The sequence below is a fragment of the Protopterus annectens genome, chromosome 1.part1 (genome assembly GCF_019279795.1).
Source record: "Protopterus annectens isolate FY-2018-M chromosome 1.part1, PAN1.0, whole genome shotgun sequence".
In the NCBI taxonomy this organism is placed as follows: domain Eukaryota; kingdom Metazoa; phylum Chordata; order Ceratodontiformes; family Protopteridae; genus Protopterus; species Protopterus annectens.
The window spans coordinates 1,287,259,316-1,287,272,476 of NC_056726.1; positions in this window are offsets into that span (position 1 = coordinate 1,287,259,316).

The window sequence follows — 13,161 nt, forward strand, 5'->3', positions numbered from 1 at the left end:
TATATTTTTCCTTAAATATCATCCACCATTCAGACCAATTGTTATAAAATGTTCTGATAGTAATATTATCTGTCCAAAAATGAACTGTATTACTAATTCCTTTCCTTCTTCAATCATGCTTCATTTATTATTTTTTATTCATGTGCCTATTTTTATATATTTCTTGTTTTCCATTATCACTAGTCATATTGCAAGATGTTCAGAAAATCCTGTTTCAACTACCACCCCATTTCCTATAACTAATCATTCTGAGACTCTAAAATAATCTATTTCAGTTCTATACATACCCCTTCTGTAATTCCATGAATTTTTGTCCCAACGTTTTAGCTTACCGCATCTTATAACTTCTAACGCTTTTCATATATCATTTCCTTTCCTTTTATACTTGCCTCTTAATTCACAATTAAATTCTCCAGTTATTACAACATTCATATTTATCAATACATAGTCTACGATCTGATTTGTCAATACATAGTCTAAAATCTGATTTCTTTACAATTAGTATAAGCATATAATATTATAATTCTATATACTTCTTTCCATTTTAAATCTACAATGGTTACTCTTCCATTTTTGCTAAATACATCTAATATATGTACTGTATTTCTAGAGAATATGGCTATTCCAGAACATCTCACATTTCCCAAATTCCAGATTAGCTTTCCTCACCATACTTTCTCTGTTTGTAATCTTTCTTCTTTTGTTAAAAATCTTGTATCTTTTAATATAATCACATATACATCACATGTATTACACCACTCAAAATCAATATTCTTCTTATTATATTCTTAATACTATTCACATTTAAAGAAAGCATTCTAAAATTGTCATTGTTTCCTTTGATTCATAGTTTCATAAGTTCAGAGCTAATTACTAGGCTAATTTGTTAACAGGCCTTTCTAAGCCACGCCAAGCCAATTTCCCTTCCAAACATGGGAATCAAGCACTGTACCTTGAGCCTGTGAGTCAGGCACCTTAACCATTATAGCAAACTCCCAATCATTAGTTGCAAAATTTATGTTTCATCTGTTTCCTTTATTTTTTCTTTTGTACTTATCCCTTTACATGTTTTCTGTCTTTTACACTTTTGCCAATATAATTATTTTCTTCTTTTACTACCTCCCAGTTCATGTCTTCTTCATCACTTATTTCAGAACCTTTGTCTATGTCCTTTTTATTATTTATTTCCTCATCTAATTTGTCTTCTATTTCTACTACTTCTTAATTTTTTTCTCTTTGTTCATTTTCTTCTCTTTCTTTTTTTCCCTTTACTCTTATTTTAATGTTTTTCAACCCATCGATTAATGTCCAGTTTTGTTACAGTTATAACATTTCAAGTTATATTTTTTGCATCATGTCCCATTTCTTTACAAATATAACATTTTATTTTGTCATAGTTCCTTATCAAATGTCCTTCTTTTCCACAAAAAACATGTTTTTACAACACCCATATCCCCCTCCATATTTATCATGTTTAGTATATGTATATGTTTTTCTTTTTCTATTTTTAACACAATATTACAATCCCAGCCACCAGTCCATAAAACTTCTTCATATAAAGTTTTCAAATGTCCTTTCAAAGTCTCTCTACCTCTGTTTGAAATTGTACATGAATTTTCTTTTTTCGTTTCCCTAGTAAATGCTTTTTATCACTTAAATATTCCAAGGGTCACAGTCTTTCTTTATTCATATTCAAGAAAACTTTCCATTGAAAAAACAGTCTCAGATATAATGTTGCAATATGTGTCTTTGTTAATGAAAATAAATACTCTTACCTCATGTGCTTTTACACCCAAAGGAGCTATTAAATTGTCCAACACTTCATGCCTTTCCATTTCTTTGTCTTTTTTACTTTGAATCCATACCATGTAAGTCTGTTTTTCATTTTTTCTGCCTTCTTTTCTGCTACTCCCCTACTGCCTACTTTTACTTTCTCTGCATATCTTTTCTTTCCTATCTCACTGCTATTCTTCAGGATTGTCTCTGCATCATCCTTGTGTATTTTCTCCATAATGTCAACCCCAAGGAAACATCTCCTTCATTTTCTGGCATACTCTGCACCACCATTTCTTTATGTAAATCTGGAAGGTTGTAATTATATATATATACACCATCTCCAGAAAACAGATTTCTTTTGAAACATCTCCTCAAAATGATGAAAGCATTCTCTGGTCCCAATATTTGATTCCTCCTCCATTTCTCACACTTCTCCATCATCTCCTTCTCTCTCCATCAACCTCCCTGTTTCTCTGGGCCACCTCTGCACCAAACAGGAAGTTCTCCAGCAAAACAGGTTCTACTTACAACAACGATGAGTAGGGGAAGTTCCCTGATGCCCTGGCTTAATTTCTTCTAGTACTACAAATGACACTTGGTTCTCCTATGAAAGAAGACACCAGAGTAAGGAGACTACTTTGTCAGCAAAGGATAAGTAAAATGCAATGTTTAAATGTGTAAGCTTCTGTGAAAAATAATACAAGTGTTGTGTTCATGTTTTACAAATCTATAAAGGAAATGGAGCAAGGCAGCTGCATGAGGAGGATAGGGATGTACCCCCATTCAGATGCTTTATACATAAACATTTCTCAGCAATTCTTGTTCATATTTAACGTTATAGTATGTCTGATTTTCATACCAGCTACAATGTCCCATTTTTTTTTTCATTTAGGTTAAGAGTGGCTGATCTGCACCCATAATTTTGTTTCAAAATAACAGAAGCAGAAAAAAATCAGACCTAATCATTTGACTCCTACTGTAGGAAAATCATGGGATCACTGCTGAGGGAAATACGTGGTGGTGCTGTGGTAGCGTTGTCACCTCACAGTAAGACGCTGTCCGTTTCGATTCTCAGCTAGAGCGTCTTCTGCGTGGAGACATGCGTGAATGGGCATACCTTCGTTAAAGGTTGTGCATCAAGCCTGGCAAGCCGGTACGTAAAAATCAACTGCCAATCATTAGCGGACCGGAGTTCCTCTGCGGAGAACCCTAACCGGGAAAAGCCGAAAGACACATACAAACAAACTGCTGAGGGAAATACTTGTGCGAAGCATTTGGAAGCCAGTTTGACACTAGATGAAAGTTAGTATATTCACAGTACAGCAGTTTATCAGACAAGTTAAATATCATTATTTGCAGAACAGCAATACTAAAGCTTCAGTTATAGCAATTTGTAGATTGCATAGTAGTCATATCAATTGGAATACAAAGCTTTATATTAGCAAATGAACATGGGTATGCTGGAATAGAGATCGCTCCATTGCACACACTTTATAATTTCTGCTTCTTATTTCTGCACATTTGCCACTTGCTATAGGTTGCATTGTATGTGTCCTAATAAGAAGCCAAGTATCATAACAGACCAAAACATGCACAATGTTTAGATAAGTGGAGACTGATGCATGCAGGAAAATGCATCATACTGCTTATCCCAAACTGTCTGACCCAGTAATGATAAAAACAAGTGTTCTGTAAAGTCATAGGATGCAGAGTGCACTGTGATACATCTAGAACTAACTTCCTTTTTACACTTTAGCAGACAGAGATGGAAATAGCATATGTGCTTACATCAGTATGTCTCCTTGTAGTGACTCTTTCAGTCCTATAACAAACTGCAATGTACAAGTTGTGATACCATGAGCTCAGAGTGCTGCATCATAAATGAACTTAATTCTTTACAAAAAGTGTGGATAATTAGTACTGACTACTATTTGCTTTGCACTAGCAGTGTGAAGAGTACGTTGTGTTATTCATCAGTACATTTCATATGCTCCTTTGATATGCAGTTTTGCCTATGAATTACAACTTCCTGATACAAAATCTTAAACCTGATATCCTCCTATTGTACTGACGACATTAATGAAGCTAGTTACTAGACAACAGTGAGGTAGTTTCTGTGATGTAATATAGCAATAACTGATGACATGGATGTGGTATATTGAAGCATACCTCTCAAGTATACCTCATTATGAGGAACGTATCCATTTGGGGTCTTAAAAAGTTCATGTTCCTCAAGTTCCGCATTGAAAGACTCTGTCACACATTCAGTATTAGGAACTTTTTTAAGTGAAATCCATGGTAAATAGAAATGAATCATATTAATTCATTAAAAGATCTTCTTTATAAGTAAACCCAGCATATTTTAACCATCCTATGACCTTCCTAGTTGAAATTGTTAGTAAGCCATTAGTATGTGTCCCACATTTTTCCCATTTGTTCCACATTATGAGGGCTAATGTTCCTCATTTTGGAGATGGAAGGTTGAGAGCTATGTATTGAAGATTTACCCATGGTTGGTGTGATTTAATCACGAGGGTCAAGCCTGAGTGATTAAACAAAGACAGTCATGTGTAAATCTTCAATAAACCACACCATGGAGTTGGTTATTGCTGTTATACAATAACATTATTTAAGAAAAAAAAATACTTTTCTTTAATGCCTTTGTATTACAGCTCTGTGCTGTTCCTCCAGTTTCATTTTTTTGATGTACCACACATGCGTATGAGACTTATGTTCCCACACTTACACATTACATAAGTTCTTTGGAAAGGAAGCAATGGAGAAAGGAAGATCTCTGTTGTTCTTTTTTTTTAAATAAGGTTGAAATCTGGCTACTTTAGAGGTACGAGAGAGACAAGATGGAGAAAATAAAAGGAAAATAAGATACTTTTCTTTAATTTTGAATGACGTACATGATTTTCCTAGTATTTACTTCATGCTGTCTCTCTCATACCTCTGGACTGTCTGTTTTTCTAATTTTATTGTTATTATTTTTTTCTTATGGTGAAGGATAGCTTGCAGGTTCATTCATAAGTAGGAGTATTGTTTGTCCTGTTGCTACCAGCTTGGCATCTGTTCAGGGTGTGCATATAAATAGTTTTGACTCATGGCTAAATCTAGCCAAAAGTAAGGTACTGCATCTGGGCCTGGGATTTTCCAATTATGAGCTTTTTGTAACTTTGTTTCCATATCTCTGGCCGTTACTTCATCCCATTTCATATCCTGTACATCTTTGTTATGTTCCAAAGGATCTTCATATATATTTCTCCAAAATACTTCTGTTTCTTCTGTTTTTGGTAGTGTTTCCATTCCTTTTGCCTTGTTTTCAAATTCTCTATAAAATGTTTTTTGGGGTCATCAATACATTTCTTATTTTATGCTTTTCCTTTATATTTATCTGCATGTCTTCTAAGTTTTTCTGCTTGTGCTGATATTTTTAGTTTATTATTTGTGCTAGTGCAATGCAGATCCTGATTTGTTCTGATACTGTGCATTGCTTTTATCACATCTATCTTTCTGAGTGTATTTGTTGATCTATTTGCTCTTCTGTACTCTTCTAACAGTGGCACTTCTTGTATTAATTGCTTCGTAGTTTTCTCTGTTCGATACTTCAGTGATGGCATTTGATTTCTCCCCTTCCTTTGTTTTACTGCCTTTGTGGTAAGGCTTTGTTATATCACATGGATTTCCTAATTAATGTGTTCATTTACTTTATCAGGCTTCTATCTTTTTGGGTTTTATTGACTTTCATAGGTTCATAGGTTCATACTAGGCTATCTGCCCTAGGGCATTTATAAGCCTAGCCAGAGTGTGTATGGCTTTCGCCACCCATTTTAAATTAATTTTGCTATGCCCTTTTTCGAGGTTAGTATACTGTGCCTCTGTCTAACAGTGACACACAAGTGATACCCGGGGTAAACCTATGATCTCCCATCCACTCATCAAGATTCCTCTTGAAGAGAGTCAATGAGGGACTCTGCCTAACCTGGACTGGGATTTTATTCCAGAGTGAAGGGAGCCTCTGGGTTATGAATCTGTCCCTCCAGCATGCCCTATTTACTTCAGTGCTGAGGTTCAAGTCCCTCGAGCACGTAGCTCGATGGGATTTGGATTTTCTGAGTTGCAGCATGTCCATTAATTCCGGGTTGGACATGGCTTTATATGCCAGGCACAGATCGCCTCTGAGCAGGCGGTATGCCACTGAGTAGAGCTGGAGTTTCTTTAACTGGGCAGCATACGGCATCTGTTTGAGTCCCTTGATCCTCTTGGTGAGGTACTTTTGGGGTCTTTCCAGTTGCTGCAGGTGTCTGGTAAGGTACATCCCAAAAGGGGCATTGTACTCAATTATGGGCCTGATGAGGGATGAGTAAAGAGGCACGATGACCTCCCCTGATCTAGATGTGAATCCCTTCATGATTAGGTGGGCTATATAAAATGTTTTTCTAACCACTTTGGCCACGTGGTTGTCAAATGAGAGATTGCTATCAACTTGGGTCCCCAGGTCCCTAATTACTTCTTCTGTACTTAATGGATTACCACCTATGTGGTAATTTGTGGGCACTTTGTTTTTGCCAAAGGGGATGACTATACACTTTTTGGCATTTAGATTGAGGCCATGGCTCTGGCACCAGTTGTCTGTTTCTATGAGGCCCTTTTGGAGGATGCTTGTGTTGGCTGGAGAGTCTATTATGGCGCCCAGTTTGCAGTCATCTGCGAACTTGGTCAGCCACAGTCCTTCCATGTTGGCCTGTACCTCCAAGAAATATATACCGAACAAGAGAGGTCCCAGGACTGAGCCTTGTGGGACGCCACTTGCAACTGGTTTGGAGTCTGACATGGCTCCAGCTATTCTAACCATGTGGGTTCTGTCCTTGAGCCAGTTTGCAACCCATCTAGTGACATAGGGGTTTATATTTAAGCTGGTGAGCTTATCTATAATACCTGAGTGGGGTATTGTATCAAAGGCTTTTGCGAGGTCCAGGTAGGCTGTGTGGACCACCTTCCCCTTGTCAATGGCCTTGGTGACTGTTTCAAAGAAATCAACCAGGTTTAAGAGGCAGGATCTGCCCTCAACAAAGCCAAACTGGGTAGGATCCAGTGTCTGTAGGTCCCCAATATCTTTATTTATAAGGTCCATGATGATCCTTTCCATAGCTTTGCAGACCAAGCTAGTAAGGCTTATGGGGCGATAGTTTCCAGGATCCGTTGAGGCACCACCTTTGTGGAGAGGGACCACTGTTGCTGTACGCCACTTTTTGGGTACATATCCTGTAGTAAGGCTGAGATTGAACAGTAGTTTTATGTTTGGGTTTAGCTCTTCTTGGAGTTCATGTAGGACGCAGCCCGGGACACCGTCTAGTCCCATTGATGCTGTGTTTCTTGCTTTGGAGAGGGCAGCTCTTAACTGAGCATCTGAGATGTCAGGGGGGCAGCACTCTGCTGGGATAGATATTAGCCCTTTTGGTGGGGAGGGGGGGGGAGTTTGCGCTGAACCTGCCAGCTAGGATGTTGGCAATGTCTGTGGGTTCGGTGTATTTTTTGTCATTTTGGACTAATTCTGAGCATATCTCGGAATTCCCACCCAGGTTCCTAACATAACTAAAGAAAGCCTTGTGATTATCCTTAGTGTCCTGTGCAATTTTTCTCTCGAAGCTGGCCTTAGACGATTTTATGAGTGCCTGTAGTTTTTTGCTAATACTGATCAGAGATGCCTTCCCTTTTTGGGATTTTGCTCTATCATGTAGTAGCTTCCTCCTTCTATTGTATAGTTTGTTTATGGCTGGGGTCCACCAGACAGGACGTCTGCCTTTGGAGGATTGGGTCTTGGTTTATTTGGGATTGCATGATCCATGCATTGCTGAAGGTGTTCATAGAATGCGTTTATAAAGGATTTTGTGGTCTGGGCCGTATTATCCACAAGCCCGGGGGCTTTGAAGGATTCCACCTCGGTTTTGAGGAGTGTGAAATTTGCTTTAGAGAAGTTTTTCACTGTGGTTTTCTGGGCATGGGGTGGGGTCGGGATGTGAATATCCAGTGAGATTAGTTTATGATCTGATCTTACTAGTGAGGGATACACTTCTGGTCTGGAGCATAGAGTCCCCATGTTGGTGATGATCAGGTCCAGTATGTTTTCCCCTCTTGTGGGAGTGGTAACAAGTTGTTCCATAGCATTTGAGTTTATAAATTCTAGGAACCTTTGGGCTAGGGTGTTGGAGCTAGAGCAATGCTCCCAGTCTATGGTTGGGTAGTTGAAGTCACCCAATGTAATGGTGTTTGGAGAGACCTTCATATTTTCCAGTGTTCTCAGGAAGGCCGAGTGGGGTTCCTGGGTTTGGGAGGGTGGTCTGTAGCAGGCTATAAACTGGAAGGCAGTTTTACCCACTGTTAGTTGCACATGGATAGTCTCTGATGCTTCGTGCTGTGCCACCAACCTGGAGGTGTGGGTATCTTTGATGAATATTGATACTCCCCCTCCATTTGTGGTTTGGTCCAAGTTTTGGGGCCGAAAAGCATGGTATGAGGTATAACCTGGTAGTGCTGGGGTGCTCTTGAGAGCCTTGAACCAGGTTTCTGTTACTGCACAGATATCGATGTTCTCCATGCTAAGGAGAGTTTCGAGTGCATGCATCTTGAGGTTTAGACTTCTGGCATTGAGTAGCATTACTCTTAGTTTCTTATCCCTTGTGATACCTATGGCAGTGGGTTTGTCTTTTGAGCCTTGCTATAGTCTATTTCTTTCATTGATCTTAATATTTCTGACCATCTCTATTAAATCAAACAACTCTTCTCTTAGATCATTTTCATCTAAACTGAGGGCATATTCTTTGTTAACTATTTCCTACAGGTATTCTACAGATAGTTCCACAGCATCTTCCTGTGCCACATTCTCTTCAGTTTAATCCCATGTCATCCTTTGCACTTTCATATGGGAACTCACTGGCCCATCTTCTATATGGTGCTCCTCATCTTATTCTTGTTACCTCTGCATTCAGCTTATCTCACTGCTCATCATCCAGTGTGTGTGTGTGTGCGTGTGTGCGTGTGCGTGTGCGTGTGCGTGTGTGTGTGTGTGCGTGTGTGTGTGTGTGTGTGTGTGTGTGTGTGTGTGTGTGTGTGTGTGTGTGTAGATAGGTATGCATTCTTTCCTCATCTCTATTTTGAAACTTCTGTCCATTGCTGTTGTTTGTAAGTCACCCTGTTATATTCCTTAATTCTTTCCACGAGTAGCTAATCCACTTCTATATATTTTCCCTCTCCCCCTTATCCTTCTTACTGCACTTTCTACCTACTTGTTCTTCTTGTATTTCTTGGATAGCTGTCCCTATGTGCATCCCGCACTATTCAGCAATAGTCGCTCCAACACCAGTGTTGAATTTCTTTTTGCTCCCTAGTTCTAGTTCTATTGCTTTTTTCTGGTCTTTACTGCTTCTCTTGTACTTTCATTTCATCCACCTTCCTTTTGTATTACCTCTGTTTCTCTCTGCTGTTCCTCTAGCAACCTTCCTTCTACCCTCATCTGGTTTCCCTAATAGTGACTGTGATCCCATCCCATTGTTCCAGTTTGTCCCTGTCTTTTGTGCTGTCCTGTACTGATTCCCTTCCTAGTCATTACAGTGCTTCCTTGTCCTCTGGTTTCCTTCCGTTTATAGCTAGCCCACCTCCACCCCTTCCCCCCGTTTCCTGTTCCTACACACTTAACTTAAATTTCACTGCTGTATGGTGTTATTTGTGTCTCTCCTATAACTGGATCTCTTGCTTCTAGTGCATTTTATTTTGTTAAGAACCTATCTAACCTGCTTGCCTGAAACAAAATGATCCCAGTGAAGGTGTATTCCCTCTCACATGGATACCTTTGTCTTCATATGTCCAACCACTAGCCATCTTTCATTTCTTCTGCTAGATTTTGTCTCATCGTTTTATTTTCTCTTCTTCTGTACAGCCTGTCCTCTTGTGATTCTATGGTGACATTGTACTTTCCACTGTAATCACTATTCCATTTCTTCTTGTCTGCACCTACTTAGCAAAAAGAAAGTTCTTGTAGAATTCTTGTTCATCGTTGTTTCATGCAGAAATGTTTCCTGTTGTTCAGCATGCATCCTTCTACCCTTCCCTACCAGATGAACCATCTGCCTATCCCTGTTTTTATAATTTTCTCCAAGGTTGTCTGAAGCCGTCTACAAAATGCAGATTTTATTCCCCTTTTTCCTTCTCTTGCCTTGTGTCCATTTCACAGCATGATTAGTCATATTGTATATTGTCTCCCCACCAATGATTTTCAGTTTCATTTCTTGAAATAGAACATTGTCTTTCCCTTCCTCTTTAACTTTATTTTCCTTCATTGATGGAACTTGATGACCCCCCCTCCAATTTTCCATGTAATTATCAGAATTTTTCCTGTTGCTTTTGCCCACCCCATCTCACTTTCCTGGTTGATGCCATCCAGCATTTGGGCCTATCCACTAAGCTTGTGTTCTTTCATAGCTCCAGCATTTGGGCCTGTCCACTGAGCTGAGTGTTGTGTTCTTTCATAGCTCTAGCATTCAGACCTGTTCACTGAGCTGAGCATTGTATTTTTCCATGGCTGCCTGTGCCAGTACAACTCCACCTCATTCCCAGCCTCTGTTTTTTTGCTTCTTGCATATGCATGAGTATTTATTTATTTATTACTTATTGACATTTATTGACTGGGAAAATCCACTGGGTCAGAAAAACCCATTTTCTGTGGAGGTACGGGGAGAAAACCTACAGTAACAAATTAAAAATCACTACAGCAAACAACTAAACAAAAATTATTATACAACAGGATACGATTTACAGTAATAAGAAACCATACAAATATAAATAGCATTTCTTAGTGATAGAATGCAGAGTACAGTGTCATTATGTAGTGAAAATAAATGACAGTAGAACTTGCACAGTATGTAAATGGATAACCTGTTGAGGACATTCAATATAAACAGTCATGACATAGTATATTCTATGCGATATGAAAGAGATTATACTTTTGCCTTGAGGAAGTTTATTAAGGATTAAATATTGGTTAGTATTCTTTGTTTAAGAGAAAGAGTTTGGTTTACTAGTATTTCAGTTGATCTAAAAAAGGGGTATTCTAGTCAGTAAGCTCAATGATGTTGGTTTATGGTGGTATGAAGTTTTGATCACAAGGACATATGTGATTATTAAGAATGTGATTTTAGGGTGACTTTGAAGGTTTTCATAGACTCAGTTTGTGTTATGGAGGGGGTTAGGGCATTCCATAGCTTTGTTATAGAGCAAGAGTATAAGCTTTGTCCAGCTCTCTTATTGGGTTTGTATATGGTAAGAAGCTGTTTATTAGTAGAATGAAGATTTCGGTTGAGATGTAGGATTGTACAATAGAATGTAGTGATGGGTAGTTATTTGGATTGTATATTAATTTATGAGCAAGAGTTAGTTGAGTGTATTGGAGGTAATGTGGGAGTTCCAACCATTTTAATTCTTTAATGGCTTGACAGAGGTGAGTGCAGTTTTGTAGTCCAGATGCAAATTTGGCAGTTTTATAATAGCATAATTGTAGTTTATGGCTTAAGGATGCATGGAGGCTGGTAGGTTGGGGGAACCATAAAGGAGTGAGGGAAATAGGGGGAAATGTGCCAGTTTTATTCTTATGGGCTTATCCATATACAGTTTATGTCTATATAGTTTACCTAGTTTTGAGTGTGTTTTTTTGATTGTGTTAAGAATTTATTGCTTGAATGATAGTTTATCAACTATAGTGATGGCCAGAACTTTAGCTGTTTTCACTACTTCAATTTCCGTATTATTTAGGGAGTAGATTTTGAACTCTTGAGGGGGTGGTTTGGAAGAGAATATTAGTAGTTTGGATTTTTTTGAGATTAAGTAGTAACTGAGCTTTGTTTAGCCATGTTTCTATGTTTGAGAAAGTGTTTGTGTTATTTGGAGTAGATCTGGGAAATTGCTGGCCGAGGATATAACGGTAGAATCGTCAGCATACTGGATGAGGGAACTATGTAGGGTAACAGTATGGAGATTATTTATAAATACATTAAAAAGTAATGGTCAAATAATGGAGCCCTAGGGGATGCCTACTTTATTAACCAGATAACCAGATTGATTGTTTTGCCATCTGATAGAGTGTTGTCTATCTTTCAGGTAGCTAGTAAATCAGGTAATGGTATGTGCAGTACAGCCTAGTGTTTCTAATTGTTGGATTAGTTTGATATGTGATACAGTGTCAAAAGCTTTAGATAGATCTAATAAAACTACTGATGTAAGTAGACCAGAGTCCAAAGTTTTGTTCAGGGTATTGGTGAAAAGAAGTAAGGCTGTAATAGTGCTATGTGCAGGTTGGAAACCTTATTGGGTTTGGGCTAAGAGATCGTCTGTGAGATGTTTTAATAGTTGGGTATGTATACAGTGTTTTAGTATTTTAGATAATGGTGAGAGAATGGAAATGGGTCAGTAGATGGTTAAATTGTTAGGATTTTCACCCCTATGCAATGGGGTTATGATAGATTTCTTCCAATTTGAGGGCCTGTGGATTCAGAGATGCATCTATTAATTAGAATACTGATGGACTAGACTAACACATTTGCACCAATTTTCAAGTATTCAGAGGGGAAGATATTGGCAGATAAGGAGCATGGTCTAAGTTTAGATAGCAGTTTGAATATTAGAGAAGTAAGTACCAGATTTAAGGAGAACTTTGGAATTTCTTGAGTATTGCTAATGTTTTCTTTGTTAAGTGAGGGATGTAAGTTAGAATTCTCACCAATCGAGCTTGAATTACTTGTCTAATTGTTAGAGGCATTTCTTGTTATTGGTGAAGATCTGTTGACAAGTTTGAGAATGGTGTTGATAAAGTGGGTATTAAAAATGTGGACTATTTGTTCTCAGTCTTTGTTAGGATATGGTGATGGGTTGTGTGTAGTTCCAGGATTAAGAAGTGAGTTGACTGATTTCCAAAAAATTTTTGGGTTGTTTTCTGATTAGATAGTTGTTGTGAAAAATAATTTGGTTTGTCATTTTTTACTAATGCCTTAACTTTATTGCACAGTTGTGTGAAATAGATCTCATTTGCTTGTTTTTGGTTTTTATGCCATTATTTCCAGGCCCGGTCTCTGGAGAGAAGAATTTGTTTTGTGTGTGTGTGTGTGTGTGTGTGTGTGTGTGTGTGTGTGTGTGTGTATATATATATATATATATATATATACATATATATATATATGTATATATATAAAATTAGCAGGAGGTATGGCGGTTCAGAGGCCTGTATTGTCGACGAGATTCCATTCAACAATGTGGGCATTTGATGATGTGACATAGACCCATTTACTGTTTGTTATCCGCTGGGCCTGGATTATGACTGAAAAGTGCCAATAGATT